We start from the raw sequence: 24,561 nt of genomic DNA, 5'->3' as shown, positions 1-24,561 counted from the left end.
AGTTCCACGAGTTAACTTTCAAACCCAACTGATCTCACTGTAAAATATTAAATATCCGATTTTTGGCAGATTTTACAAAACGGTTGTGCATACAACTCTTTTTCTGTGATCACTATTTTTATCTTGCTTAAACAATGGCCTTAAACCCAACCATAAATCTGCGGAAAAATACCTTAGAAACTTAACATATCTAGTGAATGATGGTTGAAATTGCATGTGTTAAAACCTCACTGAATGGGCTACACAAATTCATGAACTTCAGCCACATTTACACTTCATGCATTATTGCATGCAACTTTTCTTAAATTGTTTGGAATCATTACCCTCATTTCTCTTCTGAATACATTCTTAACATTTTTACTTTTGAAAGCCCTTGCATGCATGAGTTATTTCTTTGATTTCAAAAGCTTTTGTTATTTCTTTGATTTATTAGAATTATTGCTAAAACCAAGGGCATAAATCATATAAAATACTTCCAGAGGTCAATAAATTCATGGATGATTCTTATGGGGAATCATGACCCCTCACCAAATTTCAGCAATTTTTGTTACTGTTCATATGATTTCTAATTTTATTTTGTTTAGGGCATGATAAATTACAAAACCACTTTAGAGGATGTGAAAATTGTATCTAACAATTTTCGCATACCTAACCTGTGATGGGTGACTCCAGAAAATAATTTCAAGATTTTTCATCATGTCTAGCTATTTTTCCTAATTTTTGGTAATTATAATGGTCTAAAAATGGGAAAACTAGTTCTGATTATCCAAAATTCATGAAAATTTACCAGGATATCATATTATACAGTAGGAGGTTACATAAACATTTTGAGGATTTTTGTCTACTGTAAACTATTTTTCTCTTATTTTCTAAAGTTAATTGCACTAAAATACACTTAAATACACATAAATACCCAAAACCAATTTATACATTATGGAAACACCTTTTGATATTTTTCCCAGGTTATTTACACTGTAAATGATGTTACAAAAATTTATGGTGATTTATTTTAACTGTTTAATATTATTTCTTTAATTTAAGACTATTTAAAGGAAGAAAACAAGGAAAAATAGAAATACCCACTGAAAAATATCTTTTATATTTTTCCCAGCCTAGTTATGTATAATAACAATTAAATAAAAAGTTTGGGTAATTTTGGAAACTGTTTTCTATTTATTTCAATTTTTATTGGAATAAATGCCCATAAATCATAAAATATAATTAAACAGCTTGGAAATCCATTTTTATATTTTTCCCAGCTTAGTATTGTGTAATAACAGTTAAATAAAAAGTTTGGGAATTTTTATCCCTCGAATGCTATTTTTCGTGAATTTATGTTGTTATAGAGACTTAAAATTTGGAAAATTAACCTTCCAAGGTTGTAATTAATCACACGACTTGTAAAATTTCAATATTGCAGAAAAAAGTATAACCAATTGATATAAAATACAATACTAAAACATAAATTGGCATTTCCCTATATGTAGAGTTTAGTATATTAGCATTAGATTTCGACATGGAAACTCACTAGTGTGTGTGTTTGATGTCGTAGGATCCCGGTAGTAAGACGTTGGTGCATCCCGAAGTACCGCTTGTGCCTACACGAAACATCGTGAGTATTCACGCACTCCCCTATTTTTGGTTTTTATGATTTGGGGTGGAAAAGCATGTCTAGAAAAACTATTGTTTGCATGATGTATTTAAAGTGTTTATTATCGAACTTGATTGCTATTGTATTGCTATGTATCTTTATGTATGTTTATGCAACACGGAACATGAGAACTTATCGTACTAAGGCCCTTCCCTTATCTCTAACCATTAACTCTTTGAGCCAATGGTCATTATGGATAGCGCTATTAGGAATTGACAACTCCTCACTCGCCCGAATCGCTGGAGTGCATGATACCATATTCATCTATGGAACGATAAGCGTAGATCTCGATAGGGCTTCCGTCATAGGTTTGGTTGAGACTCATTGTTTGCTCATACACATACAAACTCGTTTCTCGTTATAGCAATAAACTTGTATTCATTAATAGCAATCAGCTTGTTTATCATTGAAGCAATGTACTTGTATTTACGAAAAGCCTTATAATTAGTAAGTGGATGTAAAGTTTCATCATCATAGAATATGCTGCATCGTGTTGAAGCTATTATGAAGTTATATTTTGAACAATGTTATTTTGAAAAACTTGTATTTTGTTTCTTTTGAAGCTATGGGTTGTAAACTTTGAAATACTGCTATGGTGATGTATCTTTATCTTTTGCAATGAAACCGTTATCGCTATCATATCTTGTGTTTCCACTTTAGCGGGGTGTGACACTTCTATCTGGGCGTCTCGGATTTGCATGGATAAATGGGAATGAATAGTCATCGTCAGTGTCCTCACTTTACGGCTTGAGCTTTCCTTTCGGCTAAGGGCATCTACTACCACATTGGCCTTGTCGGGATGGTAGCGAATCACGCACTCATAATCGCTGAGCAGCTCTATCCATCGCCGTTGCCTCATGTTTAAGTCTTTCTAATTGAGGATGTGTTGCAGGCTCTTATGGTCAGTGAAGATCGTACACTTGGTTCCGTAGAGATAATGTCTCCAAATCTTCAGTGCAAAGACTACAGCTCCTAACTCCAAGTCATGCGTGTTGTAGTTGACCTCGTGTGCCTTCAACTTTCTTGAGGCATAAGCAATCACTTTTCCTCTTTGCATAAGCACACAGCCTAAGCCCTGATTAAACGCATCGCAATAGACGACAAAGTCTTCTGTCCCTTCGGGTAGGGACAGAACCGGTGTGCTGCACAAGGCTTGCTTTAATGTCTGGAACGCTGTTTCTTGCTTTTCACTCCAACAAAAGGGTACACCTTTCTGTGTTAGAGTGGTTAGGGGTTTAGCGATTTTGGAAAAGTTCTGGATGAATCTTCGATAATAGCCGGCGAGACCCAAGAATTGACGGATTTCTGTGGGTGTTTTCGGTGCTGACCAATTCTCTATCGCTTTAATCTTGGAAGGATCCACATGAATACCCTCCTCTCTTACCATGTGACCGAGGAAAGTCACCTTCCGAATCCAGAATTCACACTTGAAAAATTTTGCGTACAACTTTTCGGATCTAAGGGTTTCCAACACTGATCTCAAGTGTTGTTTGTGATCTTCTTCGCTTCTGGAGTAGACAAGGATGTCATCAATGAACACGATGACGAACTTATCCAGAAAAGGGAGACACACCCGGTTCATCAAATCCATGAACACTGCATGTGCGTTGGTCAGACCGAAGGGCATCAATACGAACTCGTAGTGTCCATATCGAGTCCTGAAAGCTGTTTTGCAAACATCACTCTCATGAACTCGTAGCTGATGGTACCCTGACCGAAGGTTTATCTTTGACAAGTAGTTGGCTCCCTGAAGTTGATTGAAGAGGTCATCTATTCGTGGAAGAGTATATAGGTTCTTGACAGTCAACTTGTTCAGCTCGCGGTAGTCGATACACATCCGGAAGGATCCGTCTTTCTTCTTTACAAATAAAACCGGAGCTCCCTAAGGTGAGGAACTTGGTCTGATGAACCCTTTGCTGAGTAACTCGTTGAGTTGGCTGGATAACTCCTGCATTTCTGCTGGAGCTAAACTATATGGAGACTTGGCTATGGGGGTGGCTCCAGGAGTTACGTCAATGCGAAATTCGACCTGACGTTCGGGAGGAATTCCTGGAAGCTCTTCTGGAAAGACATCAGGAAAGTTACAAACTTCGGGGATGCTCGCGAGGTCTTTAAACTCCTGTTTCTCATTGATTACATGGGCTAGGAATGCTTGGCATTCCTTTTGCAAGAGTTTCCGAGCTATAATGCAGGAAATGATGCGAAGGTTGGAGATGAGTTTATCGCCATAGATCATGAGAGTTTGACCCGCAGGAAGATTGAGACGGATGATTTTTTCGTAACAAAGGATATCAGCATGATTAGGACTCAACCAATCCATGCCAATGATAACATCAAAGCTCTTTATGAAGACTGGCATAAGATGAATGGGAAAAGAATGATCGTTTAGGGTAAGGGTACAACCTATGAATACATCGCTAGCGTTCTCTTTCTCACCATTAGCCATCTTGATGGTAAACGTTTCGGTTAATGGTTGGGGATTAGGTTTTAGATTATGTTTGAACAAATGACTAACAAAGCTTCTTTCAGCACTCGAATCGAAAAGAATACTAGCATAATAGTTGTCGAGAAGGAACGTACCCGAAACAACTGTGGAATCGGCGAGTGCCTCTTCCCGTCCCATGGCTAGAACTCTTCCGGTATTATCAGTTGTCGCCTTCAGTTCCTCTTGAAGTACCCAACTTCTCCACAATTATAGCAGGCTTGACCAACACCTGCTCCATAAGATTGATTTGCGGATTGGGCCGGTGCCTTTCAGAATCGGACCGTGTGCCCATTTTTACCACAGTTGGTACATGACAGATCACGACAAGGGCCGGGGTTATGGTGGTATTTGCACTTTTCACACTGGGGAAGGTTACCAGCATACCTACTAGTAGGTTTTTGAGCTGTAGATCCCACAACATAAGTGGCAGCAACGGGGGTAGTAGCAGCATGGACTGCTACAGTCTGTTGTTTCTTTGAGGATCCTTGAGAAGGTTGAACTTTCTTCTTTTTCCAAAACTTCCTCTTCTCACCACTAGTCTTGGTCGGTTCAGGGGTGGCGGTTGTTCCCGCAACTTCATCACTGTGGTCAATCAGGGTATGGGCTAAACTTTTGGCACTGTCATAAGTATCCGACCTCGCAGATAAGACATTTCCTTTAGTCGGTTGGGTCAGCCCCCAAATAAATCTCTCTATCTTCTTACTCTCTGGGGTAACCAATCCCGGACAGAGTAGTGTCAGGTCATCAAACCTCGAGGTGTATGTGGCAATATCGGAACCCTTCATCTTCAGGTTCCAAAGCTTGTGCTCTAACTTCTGTATTTCTCCCCGAGGGCAGTACTCAGCTAGAAGAAGTTCTTTCATGGCTTCCCATCCCATAGCATTGGCTACAGGTAGAGTTAAGGATTTGACTCGGCCGTTCCACCAAGTCAGCGCTTTATCAATAAAGGTGCAGGCGACAAACTTTACTTTATCAGAGTCCGAACAGGCATAGATTTCAAAAATGGATTCGATTTTCTCGAACCATCGGGTGAGGGAAATGACACCTCCAATGCCATCAAAGGATGTGGGTTTCGCGCTCATGAAATCTTTATAAGAACCCTCTTTTCAGTGTCTGTGACAACCCAAAATTTCCATTCGGTCAAACCCTAAAAGTCAATCACTTCGTATCATAAGTTAATGTAATTATCTCTTATTTTTAAGAAATATAAAGTTCGTTTGATTGTTTTAATATTATTTTTAAACGAACGGGTGAAAGAAAGTGTTGTCTCGGGTTTTGAAATTTAAAAACCGCAAACACTTCGCGTATTAGAAACACCCGACCAAACTTTTATATTTGGGTCGAAAAATTCACCCAAAAACCGTGAACTCATACCTATGTATGAGTTTACTCCCCCAAAAGTCTGGTTATTGTGTTTACTCCCCAAATGTCAAAAGAGTAAACTCCAAAAACTCTCTCAAGTATCATCCTAGATTTAATTCCAAATCTTCAAAGTTGTAAGTGTTCTAACCATTTCAAGTTAGTAAAACACTTAATCTAGTGTTTGTACATTTATTCATCCATTCATATTTGTATTTGACTAGATTTTCAAAACACCAAGAGCACACACTAAGTGTTCTTGGCCTTTTAGCTCAAATCAAGCCTTCTAATAGTAAGTGTTTCCATCCTTAAGTGATTGTAAGCTAGTATTTCATTTGAACATCAAGAAAATGGGTCAAGAACACATGGTTAAAGGTGTTCACGGTCCAAGAATGTTCTTGGGCCATAAACACCATAAATGGCACCAAAGTGTGCCTAAGTCCGTTGTTTAGCCCTAGTTTGATGTCTAAGCCTTCCATGAATTGTTTAAACCTTCCTTTGATGTATCTAAGCCTTGAAAAACACCAAAATCCAACATTTATAGGTGTTTACGATTTGGGGATCTCCCAAAACCGTAAACACCCTAAAGTGTGTCTAAATGGGTTATTTTCCTTCCTTAGGCTTAAAAACTAGCACATACACTTACCTAATTGTGTTAGGGACTTGAAAACATGGCTATACACTCCTCCATATGGGTTTACGGTTTTAAACCCAAAGGAAAATGCCATGAGGCCATAAACTCCTCAAAGGAGGTCTTTTGTTGCCCTAGTCCATTCCAAAGGCCAAACCACTTGGTAGAAATGCTTCAAAGGACATGTTAAACCACAAAACAACACTTGTTCATTGGTACTAGAGTTTACTGCCGTAAAATCCTTGAGTTATGACCATCAAAACCGTAAACTCCAAGGGAGTTTACCCTTGAACTCCAAACACCCTAGCCTTGCCCTACGAACACTTGGATGCAATCCTTGTGATCTTTAACACTTGAAACAAAGTGTTTTTACGTTCTAGGGTGTCCCAACCTAATTTATTAGTTATAAATTGGCTAATTAGTTATATATATGTTCATTATATGATAACTAGGCTCGTGCGTGTGTAAAAGTCTTCATTTGTCACCTAGCACCGTACCTGACACTTCAATCCAATCCACTCACCACAAGTGAGTTCATACTCCTTTAATTAACCTTTGAAATACTTTTAAATGTTTTAAATGCTTTTATGGGGGGGGGGGGGGGGGGGGAATACAAGTTGAATAGTTATGGTTATTACATCAATCACATGTGATTAATAACTATAAAACCAATGATTTTACTACTATTCAAACTGTTTATCAAAGTTGTTTTACTTAAAACTGTTTTACAAACTTTTTTACTTATCAAATGCTTTTAGTTAACCTTTGTTATTGCATGCCCGTATATGTATAGTTATATAAGCAATGTTTAAAAGACTTAGGAAGGCTGTCCGCCCTATTTCATTTTCCTCGATTTGGATGTGGTCTGGTGGATTATCGGGTAGCCGTCCGAAGGTCGTTCCAATATTAATTATATATCATGTGTACATATATAGTCGTAAAAGTTCTTCCATGCTTATATGTACTAGTTACATCATTAGTAAGTTACCATCGGGGTAACACATGATCATACTTATACTATTGCTAAATCAATGAGTCAGTTCATTCATGAGTCAATACTTATTACTATGAGAACATATACAACTATACTAGAAAGAGAACATATAGAACTATACCAGAAAGATAACATATACAACTATACTAGAAAGAGAACATATACAACTATACTAGAAAGAGAACATATACAACTATACTAGAAGGAGAACATATACAACTATACTAGAAAGAGAACATATACAACTGTACTAGAAAGAGAACATATACAACTATACTAGAAGGAGAACATATACAACTATACTAGAAAGAGAACATATACAACGATACTAGAACGAGTAACATATACATGAATACATTAACCATTGTGATCCGTATTGGAGCATGACTTCAATTTCATGGCCCGTGTTGTAGCCAGAGTCTCTTGAAGGGAGAGCATGAGTTTGCGTATAGATCTATATTGGATTGACTATCCTACACCTTGTTGCTAGCTACCGCCGGACCTGCAGGTCTGCGGGTGCCAAACGTCATTTCATTTTACGACCTACATTTGTCTTTGTTTATCCAGTCGATAGTATGGTACAATTAATCACATGATACCTTAATATAAATTCGGTTTAAGGTAGTTAGAACAGCAGTAGTTCCTATAATACAACACTACAATACTACATTAATTTGCCCTTTACATATTTAGTGATCTTTTCACTTACACATTAATGTACAAACTATATTTTTAGAATGATAGTTACACTTGGGAAAATTACACACTTTTCTAGTAATCGAACATACAAAACAGTTATGCCTTGGTAGAAGGCTACTTTTAATAGAAAATATAGGTTTTTCTAGGAGATTCAAATATTTACCAACACTTACAAACGTTTACAAACTCATACTTATAACTACGTTCAAACATTTTGATACAACCACCGACACTAAAATATTTATGAACTCACCAGCTTAATGTTGATAAACTCTTTCAAAATAACTTGTATTCTCAGGTCATTAGTAGACAGGTACCGAGGCTAGCTTTTGAGAAGATGGAGCGCATTCAAGACTCATCTTATTATTTTGATTTACATTTTTGGTGTCTATAACAGTACGGAACACGCTTGTATTAAAATTATATAGTTAATGCAATGGATGATGTTGTTTGCTTATCTACTGTTATACTATGTTGTGATACTTTACATGACGTCCTCCGACCCAGAACGTTTCCGCCGTTCTTGGTTTTTGGGTGTGACAGATTGGTATCAAAGCATTGTTTATAGTTAATTGATTATATCAACCCATAAAAGATAGACTAACTATAAATACATTGGGATTAAAATACTCTGACCAAGAGTTTATACTTATAAATAATAAAATATTTAATTAAGTATACAAGTCTGCATTCATACTAAAATCAGTGTCACTAGGATAGTACAAAAGAATTACGATTGTTGAACAACATAGGTGGACTTAGTCATATAGTCAAAACTGGGAAGATATAGCCTGATCAAGTATATTATCCGAGGGTTGACTAGCATGTGCCTAAGTGTAGTTGTGTGGTTGCAACAAGTCTAAAATCTTACCAACAATACCACAATGAGAACACTAGAACATAACATTAAACTTAAAATACTATAGGAGTATTTTTTACTACTATAAGCTATTTATACACTAGATTCTTATACCTCTCTTCTCGCGTTGATTTAAATGGCTCGATTCTACATTCCCGGAGACCCGTACTTTCCACCCAACAGAAATGCAGGATGGCTTGAGGCAGAGTACGATGATGAACATCAAATCCCTTTGGATGATCATCAAGCAGAAGGCTTTTCTGATGGATCTGACTCTGAGCCTGAAGTCAACAACCTACCGCTAGTAGGTCAAGCCCCAAACAACAACCCCTGACCAGTTTTCCCAGGTCCTACACCCTTGTGGGCAACCAACTTGAATCGATGGAGCGATGAACAGGGTCAACCCTTACCTTACTTTGGGGACCGAAACTTTTACAACCTCGGCGAAGGTGGCTCTGCGGATCGAGCTCTACCCGTCATCATCCGCAGAATAGCCCGTAATGATGAACAAGGTCGAGCAGCCATCGACCGAGTCATGGAGATTGATGCCAATTCTGGTGTCAACACAGTCCGCATCCACCGTCTTGAGGAAGAAATGGAACGGACCAGGAGAACCAATGAGACCCTGCAACATCAGCTGGCTGCATCCCAAGTCGAAGTCATAAAACTTCGAGTTCGCCAAAGGGCTCATGAACGACACCTTCAAGAGGTGGTCCGTCAAGTGGGAGACCTCAGGGTTCGCCCGAGGAATTCCCATCGCCGTTAGAAGATGTCTAGTACATCTTCATCTTTTGGGTTAAGGATTAGCCTTTAGTATTTGTGCTCTAAGTAGCACTTGTTTGTAAAATATTCCTAACTTTCAGTACTCTAACTAGCAATCCAGGAACTGTCAAACTTTCTGTATGGTATGATGTAAGACCTACTGTTAGGTCGATTTTCCTTGAACTTATTACATCAGTAATACCAGTATTATTAACAACTACCTAATCTGTGGGAAAAATCTGTACACTTGTGTTTTCCTACTAATCTTCCTTGTTGTGATCTCAAACATTCATTCAACTCTTGGGCTATGGTTAGTTAGTCCATGTGTCACTCTCACCCCACTTACAATTGATTCTTACCATTTTGTTTATCTTTATAAACATATAGCTGAAAGATGCCTCCTCGCAAATCTCCCAGAAATGACCCTGCACCTCCACCACCTCCTCCTCTGGTCATCGATACTGCAGCCCTGAATGCTGCCGTAGCTGTAGCAGTGGCAACTGCCATGGCTCAGTATCATTCTACCGATGCCAGCAGAGGTGGAACCCCTGTTAACTCTATTCCTGTTGAAATCCCTATGCGCTCGAGAGAGTGCTCCTACAAGGATTTCACCAACTGCAAGTCGAAGTCCTTCCAGGGAACCAGCGGAGTCATTGCCCTCTCGTAATGGTTCGAGAAGACTGAATCAGTCTTCGAAATCTGTTCATGCCCTGCTGCGAGCAAAGTCAAATATGCCGCATGCACCTTTGAAGGAAAATCCTTGACGTGGTGGAACGGCCATGTTAAGGAACTAACTCTCGTGGTGGCGAATGATATGGGATGGGAAACCATGAAAGACCTCATGATTCAGGAATACTGCCCGAGGGGCGAGATCCAGAAATTGGAGCAGGAGCTTTGAAGCCTAACAATGAAGGGCTCCAACATCATCGCATATACCGCCAGATTCATCGAACTGGTGGCCCTCTACCCCAATATGGTTCCCACTGAAGGGAAAAAGATCGAAAGGTACATATGGGGGCTAGTGCCTCCGTATCAGGGGAATGCTCTATCATTAAACCCCGCTACCTTCGACAGTGCCAAGCGACTGGCACAGCGACTCATTGACCATGGAGTCAAACCCCTGCAACAACAACAACCCTAGCCATCCTGGAACCCTCCAAACCCGCTGACATAAAGCGGATGTTCTAGGAGGAGAAGAAGAAATAGCGATCTGCTAAAAAGCAGCAAATTGTGGCAGTGCATGCTGCAACAACCCCTGCTGCTGCTACTACTTCGGTGGGGCAGTATGCTGGAAATTTGCCTAAATGCGGTAAATGAAATTACCACCACAACGGCCCCTGCCGTGAAATGCAGTGCACTAACTACAACAGGAAAGGACACACAGTTCGTTTTTGTAAATCTCCGGCGAGGCCGATCACCCAACTCCCTGGCTCTAGCGTGAGCCAGACCTGTTATGGATGTGGCGAGGCGGGCCACCATAAGAGGGACTGCCCAAAAGAAAAGAATGCTGGTGGAGCAGGGAGGGTACTAGCAATAGGCCATGGGAAGCAGTTGCTGACCCGACAGTGGTGATTGGTACGTTCCCCCTCGATAACTCCTATGCTTGCATTTTGTTCGATAGTGGAGCGGAGCGAAGCTTTGTGAACCATAAATTTTCTCGCATGCTTAAAGAACAACCACACGCACTTAAGGAACTATTCACAGTAGAAATGGCTAATGGAAAAACAGAAAGTACAAATAGCATATACTTAGGATGTACCCTAACTCTAGATAACCATTCATTTCCAATCGACCTTATGCCGGTCTCGATTAAAAGCTTCGACGTTATCATCAGCATGGATTGGTTGAGTCTTCATCGCGCCGACATCATGTGCTACGAGAAAGCAGTTCGTCTAAACCTCCCGTCTAACGAAACTCTTATCATATGCAGTGACAAATCCGGTGCGAGTCTTCGTATTTTATCAAGTATTCAATCACAGAAGTATCTACGTAAAGATTACCATGCATTCCTTGCTCACGTCGTCGATACGAGCCTCGAAACGAAAGAACTAAAGAACATCCTAGTAGTGAGCGACTTTCCCGACATCTTCCCAGAAGAGCTACGAGGATTACCTCCGCAACGACAAGTCGAGTTCAGAATCGACTTAGTCCCAGGAGCTACCCCAGTAGCCAAGTCGCCCTACCGATTAGCACCAGCGGAGATGTAGGAACTATCTAGTCAACTTAACGAGCTGCTTAGCAAGGGATTTATAAGACCAAGTTTCTCACCTTGGGGAGCACCGGTCTTGTTCGTTAAGAAGAAAGACGGATCATTCCATATGTGTATCGACTACAGAGAACTCAACAAACTAACGGTCAAATATCGTTACCCTCTGCCTCGCATAGACTATCTATTTGACCAACTGCAAGGGGTGAACTACTTTTCCAAAATTGATCTAAGATCCGGATATCACCAATTACGAGTTCTAGAGGAGGATGTTCCAAAGATAGCCTTCCGAACTCGTTACGGACACTACAAGTTCGTGGTGATGCCGTTCGGATTGACCAATGCGCCCGCAGTTTTCATGGATCTGATGAATAAAGTATGCCGACCTTACTTGGATCAATTCGTCATTGTCTTCAGAGATGACATCCTGATCTACTCCTGAAGTAAGGAAGAGCATGGCGATCACCTACGACAGGTTCTAGGAACTTTACGAACGGAGAAGCTTTATGCGAAGTTCTCTAAATGTGAATTTTGGATTCGAAGAGTCGAATTCTTAGGACACGTGGTAAGAGAAGAAGGAATCCACGTGGACCCATCCAAAATTAAGGCCATTAAGAACTGGTCAGCACCGAAGACACCTACATAAATTCGTCAATTTCTACGTCTCGTTGGCTACTACCGCAGGTTCATACAGAACTCCTCCCGAATTGCAAAACCTCTTACAACGTTGACCTAGAAAGGCGTGGCCTTTAACTGGGAAGAGAAACAGGAGAGAGCGTTCCAAACGCTCAAACGAGCCTTGTGCACCGCACCAGTACTATCCCTCCCCGAAGGGATTGAAGACTTCGTAGTCTATTGCGATGCATCGAACCAAGGGCTCGAGTGTGTTCTGATGCAGCGAGGTAAAGTCATCGCCTATGCCTCGAGAAAACTGAAGACATATGAGGTCAACTACACGACCCACGATCTCAAACTAGGAGCAGTTGTATTTGCTCTGAAGATCTGGAGACATTACTTGTACGGAACGAAAAGCACTATCATTACTGACCACAAGAGCTTACAACACATATTCGATCAGAAGGAGCCCAACATGAGACAACGACGGTGGGTAGAGCTACTCAGTGACTACGAATGCGAAATTTGTTATCATCCGGGTAAATCCAATGTAGTAGCTAACGCCCTAAGTCGGAAAGAATATTCTGGTCGAAGAGTCAAATATTTAACTATGACTATCCATTCACACTTGTCCACACCAATTAAGGCTGCACAGCTCGACGCTTTGAAACCTAAAAACGTAGCAGGTGAATCCCTGAGAGGAATGGATAAGAACTTAGAGGTTAAGGGTGGCGGAGCTTATTATTTCATGGACCGGATCTGGACACCGAAACTTGGTGGTTTCCGAGACTTGGGCATGACCGAGGCGCACAACACTCGGTATTCCGTCCACCCAGGTTCAGATAAGATGTATTTGGATCTCAAAAGCTATACTGGTGGCCTAATATGAAAGCAGAGATTGCTAGCTTCGTAAGTAAATGCCTTACTTGTGCAAAGGTTAAGGTCGAGTACCAGAAGACCTCTGGTTTACAACAACAACCAGAAATTCCAAAATGGAAGTGGGAGCGGATCACTATGGATTTCATAACCAAGTTGCCCAAGACAACGGGTGGACTTGATACCATATGGGACATCGTCGATAGATTGACCAAGTCTGCACACTTCCTGCCTATCAAAGAAACTGACAAGATGGAGAAACTTACAAGAACTTACATTAGGGAGATTGTAAGACTGCACGGTGTTCCCTTATCTATTATCTCAGACAGAGATAGTAGATTCACTTCAAGGTTCTGGCAGTCGTTACAAAGTTCCCTAGGAACTAGGCTGGACATGAGTACGGCCTATCATCCACAAACCGACGTGCAAAGTGAGAGGACCATCCAAACACTGGAAGATATATTGACAGCCTGTGTGATTGACTTTGGAAAGGTATGGGATACTCATTTACCCCTTGTCGAGTTTTCCTACAATAATAGTTATCACACGAGCATCAAGGCTGCTCCATACGAAGCTCTCTATGGCTGAAAGTGCAGATCCCCTCTGTGTTGGGCTGAAGTGGGGGATAGCCAATTAGCTAGGGGGCAAGTTTCTGATAGTACTCTCACCGGCCCGAAAATCATTCGGGAAACGACAGAGAAGATCGTTCAGATCCGTGAATGATTGAAAGCCTCTAGAGACCGACAGAAGAGCTACGCTGATAAGCGAAGGAAACCTTTGGAATTCCAGGTGGGAGACTGAGTCCTTCTCAAAGTCTCACCTTGGAAGGGCTTGATACGCTTTGGAAGCGTGGAAAGCTTAATCCAAGATACATAGGGACCTTCGAGATTCTCGCAAGAATCGGCCCTATAGCATACAAACTCAATCTACCCGACGAACTTCGTAACGTACATTCTACATTCCACGTATCTAACTTGAAAAAGTGTCTGTCTGACAAGACTCTTGTAATCCCACTCGACGAGATCGAGATCAACGAGAGCCTCAATTTCGTGGAAGAACCAGTAGAGGTCATGGACTGAGAAATCAAGTAGACAAAGCAAAGCTATATCTTGATTGTGAAGGTTCGCTGGAACGCCAAGCGAGGACCGGAATTCACTTGGGAGCATGAGGATCAGATGAAACTGAAATACCCACATCTCTTTGCTTAGTTATTTGCAACTACCTTATTTATTTAGACTTTAATTTCGGGATGAAATTCCCTTAACAGGGGGATGATGTGACATCCCAAAATTTCCATTCGGTCAAACACTAAAAGTCAACAACTTTGTATCATAAGTTAATGTAATTATTTCTTATTTTTAAGAAATATAAAGTTCGTTTGATTATTTTAATATTATTTTTAAACGAACGGGTGAAACAAAGTGTCGTCTCGGGTTTTGAAATTTAAAAACCGCAAACACTTCGCATATTAGAAACACCCGACCAAACTTTTATATTTGGGTCGAAAAATTCACCCAAAAACCGTGAACTCATACCTATGTATGAGTTTACTCCCCCAAAAGTCTAGTTATTGTGTTTACTCCCCAAATGTCAAAAGAGTAAACTCCAAAAACTCTCTCAAGTATCATCCTAGATTTAATTCCAAATCTTCAAAGTTGTAAGTGTTCTAACCATTTCAAGTTAGTAAAACACTTAATCTAGTGTTTGTACATCTATTCATCCATTCATATTTGTATTTGACTAGATTTTCAAAACACCAAGAGCACACACTAAGTGTTCTTGGCCTTTTAGCTCAAATCAAGCCTTCTAATAGTAAGTGTTTCCATCCTTAAGTGATTGTAAGCTAGTATTTCATTTGAACATCAAGAAAATGGGTCAAGAACACATGGTTAAAGGTGTTCACGGTCCAAGAATGTTCTTGGACCATAAACACCGTAAATGGCACCAAAGTGTGCCTAAGTCCGTTGTTTAGCCCTAGTTTGATGTCTAAGCCTTCCATGAATTGTTTAAACCTTCCTTTGATGTATCTAAGCCTTGAAAAACACCAAAATCCAAAATTTATAGGTGTTTACGGTTTGGTGATCTCCCAAAACCATAAACACCCTAAAGTGTGTCTAAATGGGTTATTTTCCTTCCTTAGGCTTAGAAACTAGCACATACACTTACCTAATTGTGTTAGGGACTTGAAAACATGGCTATACACTCCTCCATATAATTTTACGGTTTTAAACCCAAAGGAAAATGCCATGAGGCTGTAAACTCCTCAAAGGAGGTGTTTTGTTGCCCTGGTCCATTCCAAAGGCCAAACCACTTGGTAGAAATGCTTCAAAGGACATGTTAAACCACAAAACAAACACTTGGTCATTAGGACTAAAGTTTACTGCCATAACTCTAGAGTTTACTGCCTTAAACTCCTTGAGTTATGAGCATCAAAAGCATAAACTCCAAGGGAGTTTACCCTTGAGCTCCAAACACCCTAGCCTTGCCCTATGAACACTTGGATGCAATCCTTGTGATCTTTAACACTTGAAACAAAGTGTTTTTATGTTCTAGGGTGTCCCAACCTAATTTATTAGTTATAAATTGGCTAATTAGTTATATATATGTTCATTATATGATAACTAGGCTCGTGCATGTGTACAAGTCTTCATTTGTCACCTAGCACTGTACCTGACACTTCAATCCAATCCACTCACCACAAGTGAGTTCATACCCTTTTAATTAACCTTTGAAATACTTTTAAATGTTTTAAATGCTTTTATGGGGGGGGGGGGGGGGAATACAAGTTGAATACTTATGGTTATTACATCAATCACATGTGATTACTAACTACAAAACCAATGATTTTACTACTATTCAAACTGTTTATCAAAGTTGTTTTACTTCAAACTGTTTTACAAACTCTTTTACTTATCAAATGCTTTTACTTAACCTTTGTTATACTTATTATAAATTGCATGCTCGTATATGTATAGTTATACAAGCAATGTTTAAAAGACTTAGGAAGGCTATCCGCCTTATTTCCTTTTCCTCGATTTGGATGTGGTCTGGTGGATTATCGGGTAGCCATCCGAAGTTCGTTTCAATATTAATTATATATCATGTGTACATATATAGTCGTAAAAGTTCTTCCATGCTTATACGTACTAGTTATATCATTAGTAAGTTACCATCGGGGTAACACAGGATCATACTTATACTATTGCTACATCGATGAGTCAGTTCATTCATGATTCAATACTTATTACTCTGAGAACATATACAACTATACTAGAAAGAGAACATATCCAACTATACCAGAAAGATAACATATACAACTATACTAGAAAGAGAACATATACAACTATACTAGAAAGAGAACATATACAACTATACTAGAAGGAGAACATATACAACTATACTAGAAAGAGAACATATACAACTATATTAGAAGGAGAACATATACAACTATACTAGAAGGAGAACATATAAAACTATACTAGAAAGAGAACATATACAATGATACTAGAACGAGTAACATATGCATGAATACATTAACCATTGTGATCCGTATCGGAGCATGACTTCAATGTCATGGCCCGTGTTGTAGCCAGAGTGTCTTGAAGGGATAGCATGAGTTTGCTATAGATATATACTGGATTGACTATCCTACACCTTGCTGCTAGCTACAGTCGGACCTGCAGGTCTGCGGGTGCCAAACGTCATTTCATTTTACGACCTACATTTGTCGTTGTTTATCCAATCGATAGTATGGTACAATTAATCACATGATACCTTAATATAAATCCAGTTTAAGGTAGTTAGTATAATAGTAGTTCCTATAATACAACACTACAGTCCCACATTAATTTACCCTTTACATATTTAGTGATCTTTTCACTTAAACATTAATGTACAAACTATATTTTGAGAATGATAGTTACACTTGGGAAAATTACACACTTTATAGTAAACGAACATACAAAACAGTTACGCCTTGGTAGAAGGCTACTTTTAATAGAAAATATAGGTTTTTCTAGGAGATTCAAACATTTACCAACACTTACAAACGTTTACAAACTCATACTTATAACTACGTTCAAACATTTTGATACAACCACCGACCCTAAACTCACCAGCTTAATGCTGATAAACTCTTTCAAAATAACTTGTATTCTCAGGTCATCAGTAGACAGGTACCGAGGCTAGCTTTTGAGAAGATGGAGCGAATTGAAGACTCATCTTATTATTTTGATTTACATTTTTGGTGTCTATAACTGTACGGAACACGCTTGTATTAAAAGTATATATTTAATGCAATCGATGATGTTGTTTGTTTGTTTACTGTTATACTGTGTTGTGATACTTTACATGACGTCCTCCTCTCCAGAACGTTTCCACCGTTCTTGGTTTTCGGGTGTGACAGTGTCCCTGGCTATCTTCTGGGTTTTGGGGCTGGGGACCACCTCCTGAACTACCAGGGTTCATTTGTGACATGGCGGCTGTCACTGCGGCAGTAACGGCTGCCTGAAGCGTTACAAGATTAATTTGAGGAGAAGGTGGTGGCGGAGGAGGATTGTTGTTGTTCTTTGAGCTGGGTATCTTTCTTGGAGACATCTTGATCTAATAAAATTAGGAAAGAGAGGATAATAAGTCCTCCGAATTGAATCAAGAGATATGACAGTTATATATTCCGAATAAGCGATAAAGCAGGAAAGAGTTATCAAAGTAGATAAATTATCGCTAAAGGAATGATCAGGGAACAAAGTTTAAATGAGGATTTCTACAAAGGATTGGCTCGAGAAATACTCCCATAGTATTTCATGATTCGCTACGACCATGGTTCGATGTTTGGGGTATTAGGGTAAGTTTTAGGCATGCTGAACACCACAGTCACTCCTAAACACATGTTGGCCGTGTCTCGAATGAATATAGTTGGCCAGGCTATATTGATCCTAGACTCGACTACATAACTGCCCACCTTTAACCGCAACATACAACATCCATTTACTTATGTTTTGTTCTACTTGTAGTTAAGGATATCGACGGTTAGGTATACATGTATACTTTTGAAAGTGCTTATACTTTGAAGTATACTTTTAGCTCAAAGCACTTAGGCCCGTTAGTGTTTATAGTTTTATACCATGTAAGGTTTGGTATACTTTATTCACTATAAACAATGACTCTGATACCAATCTGTCACACCCCGAAAACCAAGGCGAAAACATTTCCGGGGCAGACTCCACGTTGAGTATCAAATTCAATGCACATAGTAAGTAAAGTAAACAACCATTACATTAGATATGAAAATTTACATTTTTCAAAAGTAAAGTTCTACAAGTATGATACATATTTATGTATATATATATATATATATATATATATATATATATATATATGAACAAAAGTAAGACGTGTCTTTTACGTACTCCGTCTTCGCCAAAAGGATCATCGGGTACCTGTCTAATGCGGACATGAGAATACAAGCATTTTAAAAATCAGCATAAAGCTGGTGAGTTCATAAGCGGTTTTGTTTTCTGAGAATGTACGAGTTTCCTTTTGGTTTCTAAAAATGTTACGACTCAAGAAAATCCCATATTTTCTTATATGTAAGTTTAGTTATTTGTTATGTTATACGGTTCTAGTTATGTACAATTGTTATCCCAGGAAAATCCCATATTTTCCTAAAAGTTAGCTACCGATCTGAAATGTAATGTGAAAGATGTATACTGAAAACTGGTTATCCTTGTGATGTGTATGTCAGTTCCCCAATCCAAAATGTAATGTAAAAGATGTATACTGAAATGTATTAGTTTTAACACGTATATAAAACTAATAAATACAAAGTAAACTAGTTACTAAACCCATTATTACTAAAAAGTAAATCTCTGTTATCCAAATTGCGAGTTCCATAACCATACGATAGACTAATTATGGCAATGAGTAGTCCATCACCCTTTATGACTTTCTTCACCCTTGAACCTTTCGGTTCGGCTGTAGCTAGCAGCCAGATGCGGGGTAGTCAGCCCCGTATAGATCTATACACTCAAGTCAAGCTCCCTATCTAAGAGATTCTGGTTACAGGGGCGGTCCTCCACTCGCGTATTTCTGTGGAGTGTTCTCCGAGGACGTGTCTCCAATTTATAAGAATAACAAATTTACTAGTAATAATACAGAAAGATCAAATGACGATCCTCCACTTGCGTATCTCTGTGGAGTGTTACCGAGGACAAAACAATATTCTAAGTTAATGTTCAAAGTTCAATGTTATGCTTTTAACTGTTATGATGTGGGAAAACCATTTGTGAAAGTTAAAAATACAACAATTTATAATGTTTTTCACACATAATATGATAGTGTGTTCTGCAAGTTCAACGGTTATCTATTATGATTGTCAGTGTTAAAAGCATATGTAAAATGAAACACAACATATATAAAACAAGTTTTGAGTACAAGTATTCCTTGTACTTTGCTTGTATTCCCCCTTAAAAATAGTTAAAACATTGAAAATGGGTAGGGGTATGAACTCACCAGACGAGAAAACGTGTCGGTTTGGATGCTATGTGTCGGTTCGAGGCTTGATAACGCGCGAGGTTCCTATGTAATATGAAATGATATACACATGTTGCTAATTAGACTTTAAATCACTAATTAGATATGATTATACACTCTAATACGAGAAAACACTTCAAATCAAGTGTTTGGAGTGACCCTGGTGACATCTACGGACGTATAGGGCTTTGGAAATGAGTTTGCTCTTCAAGAGTAAACTCCTTAGGGAGTTTACGGCCCTAATACTATGACCACATGAGTTTACGGCCGTGAACTCATGAATATGGGGTATTATGGTGTCAAATGGTCAAATAACACTTGGGAAGGGTTGCTATGATTTAATCTAAGGCATAGGAATGAGTTAAACCACCAAAGGGACTATCAAAGGGAGTTTACAGCCCTAAACTAGGAGTTTACGGCCGTAAGCTCCTATATCCTTCTTATATTAATGATTTGGTGGCCTTAGATCAATCACATGTGATTCAAACCAATTTTACAAGCCTTAGAATGAATTTAGGGCATCATTTGGCTAGTGTATGTGAGTTTACGGCCCAGGAACCCATTCTAGGGGGGTTTAAGGCCGTGAAATCTCAAAGGGATGGTTTTCATCAAGTTTAAGGTCCCTAAATCGATTGTGGTTGATTCTAGAATTTAATCCAAGGCTATTGGTGTGTTTATGTGGCATTTAAACACTCAAATATGAGTTTACTCTCCATGAAGATGAGTTTACGGCCCAAGCATGTTCTTGGGCAGTAAACTCATGTTTACTCCCCAAAAATTTGATTCAAGGTGTTCTAAGTCCAGTCCATTAAGCCATTTAGCCATATCTAAGCTCCAAAGGTGGATTGGAAGGGTTTTAAGGCTCAAAAACACATTATGTGTGTGTTTACGGCCCAAGCATGTTCCAGGGCCGTAAACACATGAAAATGGTCCTAATCATAGTTTGAACTCGGATTTGGAAGCTAGAAATCTTATACAACAAGTTAGGGAGGTTACCTTGATGAAATGGAGCTTAAATTTGATGATTTTGGACTTGAACTTGGATTGGAGGAGAGAGGATAGAGAGAGAGTAGTGAGAGAGAGAAAAAGCTTCAAATGGTAGCTTAAAACACTTTAAATATGTTCCAAGTTCGGGACACGGTGGAATTTTAGCCGATACCGACGTTATACGATGCTTTTGGTCGCACCCGATTAAGTTGCCGTAACCCGATATGGTCGATCCTAAAATGTTTCCGATTACTTATATGGAGTGTTAATATGAGTTCTAAACATGTTTAGACACCCATTAAGTCATAATATAAATCCCACAATTATGACTTAATTTAACGACGTAACGGAAACGAAATTGAAAACGACGAATATATTAACGAAAAGGGTTACAAATGATGGAACGAACTTCGGGTTGTCACATAAATGATCTTGAAACCCAGAAGAAGGTGAACTCTGACCACTACTCTCAATTATTTGGATGTGGTTGTTGGTATTGGGAAGTCAATTTCTTCATCTTGTAGCTGTCTATTTACGAATTTTGCAGTAGAAATCTTGTTGCGTTTCATAACTTGATGTGCAATGAATTTAGTTGGCTTCACACCAGATGCTCATTTTGCTTTCGAGGTCGACATCTTTTTGACACAGACAATTAAAATAAATTATATATGAAGGCATTACTTTGCATGCAAACTATTGAATACAATCAAAACCAATTTACATGAAGATGATTAGAGAACAAAAGACGAACGATCATCACGACAACACTAAATTAAATAAATATAAATTTTAGATTAGTGACAATCTATATCGTCAAAGTCAGTGCACAAACGTATAACAAACAAAGATTTCGATCAATAAGCCATTGGAGATGATGATTACAGAAAGTGTAAACCCTATTTCTAATCGGTAAAGTTAAATACCCTAATATGCAACATAAACGTGTGTAGGTTGGAGGGAAACAAATTATGAAATACTTTGAACATCCGTTAATAAAAAATTTGAACTGTGCTAATTACTGCTAAATATTTAATCATTCAAATTTATTTAAAGTAGTTACAGATTGATAGATAGGGTACATACATATAAATAACGTCAAGAAAGAACATAGACTAACGATCTGTTCATAGTATAATTTTAACTTAAAATTATATACGAGGACTAAACATTAATAAACTATACATCTTTAAGCTTTTCTGTTTAAACCAAAATTTATATACAAAAGATGTACGGGTCATGTCAATATATATGGTAGTGGCTTATGGTGTCCATGGATGACATATGTGCCATTGGTCGATAGGTTAGTGGCTTATGGTGTGCATGGATGACATATGGACCATTGGTCCACATGGTAATGGCTTATGGTGTCCATGGATGGCATATGGTTGATTGGTCGACATGGTAATGGCTTGTGGTGTTCATGGTTGACATATGGATGATATATGCGTCATTGATCAACATGGTAGTGGCTTATGGTGTGCATGGATGACATATGGGCCATTGGTCAACATGGTAGTGGCTTATGGTGTGCATGGATGACATATGGGCCATTGGTCCACATGGTAGTGGCTTATGGTGTCCATGGATGACATATGATTGATTGGTCCACATGGTAATGGCTTATGGTGTCCATGGTTGACATATAGGCCATTAGTCAACATGGTAGTGGCTTATGGTGTGCATGGATGACATATGGACCATTGGTCCACATCGTAGCGGCTTATGGTGTCCATGGATGACATATGGTTGATTCGTCCACATGGTAATGGCTTATGGTTTCCATGGTTGACATATAGATGACATATGGGCCATTGGTCAACATGGTAGTGGCTTATGGTGTGCATGGTTCACATACGGACCATTGGTCCACATGGTAGTGGCTTATGGTATCCATGGATGACATATGCTTGATTGGTCCACATAGTATTGTCTTATGGTGTCCATGGTAGACATATGGATGACATATGGTCCATTGGTCAACATGGTAGTGGCTTATGGTGTGCATGGATGACATATGGGCCATTGGTCCACATTATAGTGACTTATGGTGTCCATGGATGACCTATGGTTGATTGGTCCACATGGTAATGGCTTATTGTGTCTATGGTTGACATATGGATAACATACGGGCCATTGGTCAACATGGTAGTGGCTTATGGTGTGCATGGATGACATATGGGCCATTGGTCCACATGATAGTGGCTTATGGTGTCCATGGATGACATATGGTTTATTTCTCCACATGGTAATGGCTTATGGTGTCCATGGTTGACATATGGATCACATATGAGCCGTTGGTCAACATGGTAGTGGCTTATGGTGTGCATGGATGACATATGGGCCATTGGTTCACATGGTAGTGGCTTATGGTGTCCATGGATGACATATGATTAATTAGTCCACATGTTAATGCTTATGGTGTCCATGGTTGACATATGACCCATTGGTCAACATGGTAGTGGCTTATGGTGTGCATGGATGGCATATGGGCAATTGGTCCACATGGTAATGGCTTATAGTGTCCATGGATGACATATGGTTGATTGGTCCACATGGTAATGGATTATGGTGTCCATGGTTGACATATGGATGACATATGGACCATTAGTCAACATGGTAGTGTCTTATGGTGTGCATCAATGACATATGGTCCATTGGTCCACACGGTAGTGGCTTATGGTATCCATGGATGACATATGGTTGATTGGTCCACATGGTAATGACTTATGGTATCTATGGTTGACATATGGATGACATATGGGCCATTGGTCAACATGGTAGTGGCTTATGGTGTGCGTGGATGACATATGGGCCATTGGTCCACATGGTAGTGTCATATGGTGTCTATGGATGTGATATGGTTGATTGGTCCACATGGTAATGACTTATGGTGTATATGGTTGACATATGGATGACATATGGGCCATTGGTCAACATGGTAGTGGCTTATGGTGTGCATGGATGACATATGAGCCATTGGTCCACGTGGTAGTGGCTTATGATGTCCATGGATGACATATTGGCCATTGGTCCACATAGTAGTGGCTTATGGTATCCATGGATGACATATGGGTCATTTGTCAACATGGTAGTGGCTTATGGTGTGCATGGATGACATATGGGCCATTGGTTAACATGGTAGTGGATTATGGTGTGCATGGATGACATATAGGCCATTGGTCCACATGTTAGTGGCTTATGGTGTCCATTCAATTAGAAGAAACTGAAGCTAATTTAGTTTAGTTGGAAAACGCGTCTTACTTTCCACCTGAAGTCGGAGATTCGAATCCTACTTATGTCATTAATTTTATTTAAATATATGTCTATAAATTTAATCGATAATTTTATTTAACTTCATCTTTTTAAATTTAAACTGTTAATATATTTACAAAAATGTCTGTAGGTATTTACAAAAATACCCTAACCATTTATGTAGTAATCTTTGTTACTTAAAGGGCAATTATGTCAATTCACAGTCTACACATTTAGGCACCATAATTTGTAGTCAGATTTATGTTGTGATTCAGTTTATCGGCGATTGATCATCTACATTCCATCCCCAACAGTCAAAATTCCGACACGTTGATCAATAAACCCTAAACACGTTGTTGTTATATAATTTGAATACATTCGACAGAGTTAAACATAATGGTAGTGAGTTGTTCATCAGAAAGAATGCAAACAAGACAACAAGGAATAAAAATTACTGTTTTGCCATCACACTTTATTGAAAAATAGTAACTACGATTGGAGGAAATTCACCAATCGATGCTTTTAAGTACCAGTTAGTGTAAGTATGATGTGTATTACTTATATTATACTTATATACATATTTAATTTAGTGGTTAATAGATTAACTTTGTTGATTTGTGTGAGTTATAGTTGCAAACTATTTAGGGATTCTGT

Source organism: Lactuca saligna, chromosome 9, assembly GCF_052625555.1.
Source record: "Lactuca saligna cultivar CGN05327 chromosome 9, ASM5262555v1, whole genome shotgun sequence".
Classification (NCBI taxonomy): domain Eukaryota; kingdom Viridiplantae; phylum Streptophyta; class Magnoliopsida; order Asterales; family Asteraceae; genus Lactuca; species Lactuca saligna.
Note: the sequence above shows the minus strand (reverse complement) of the source record.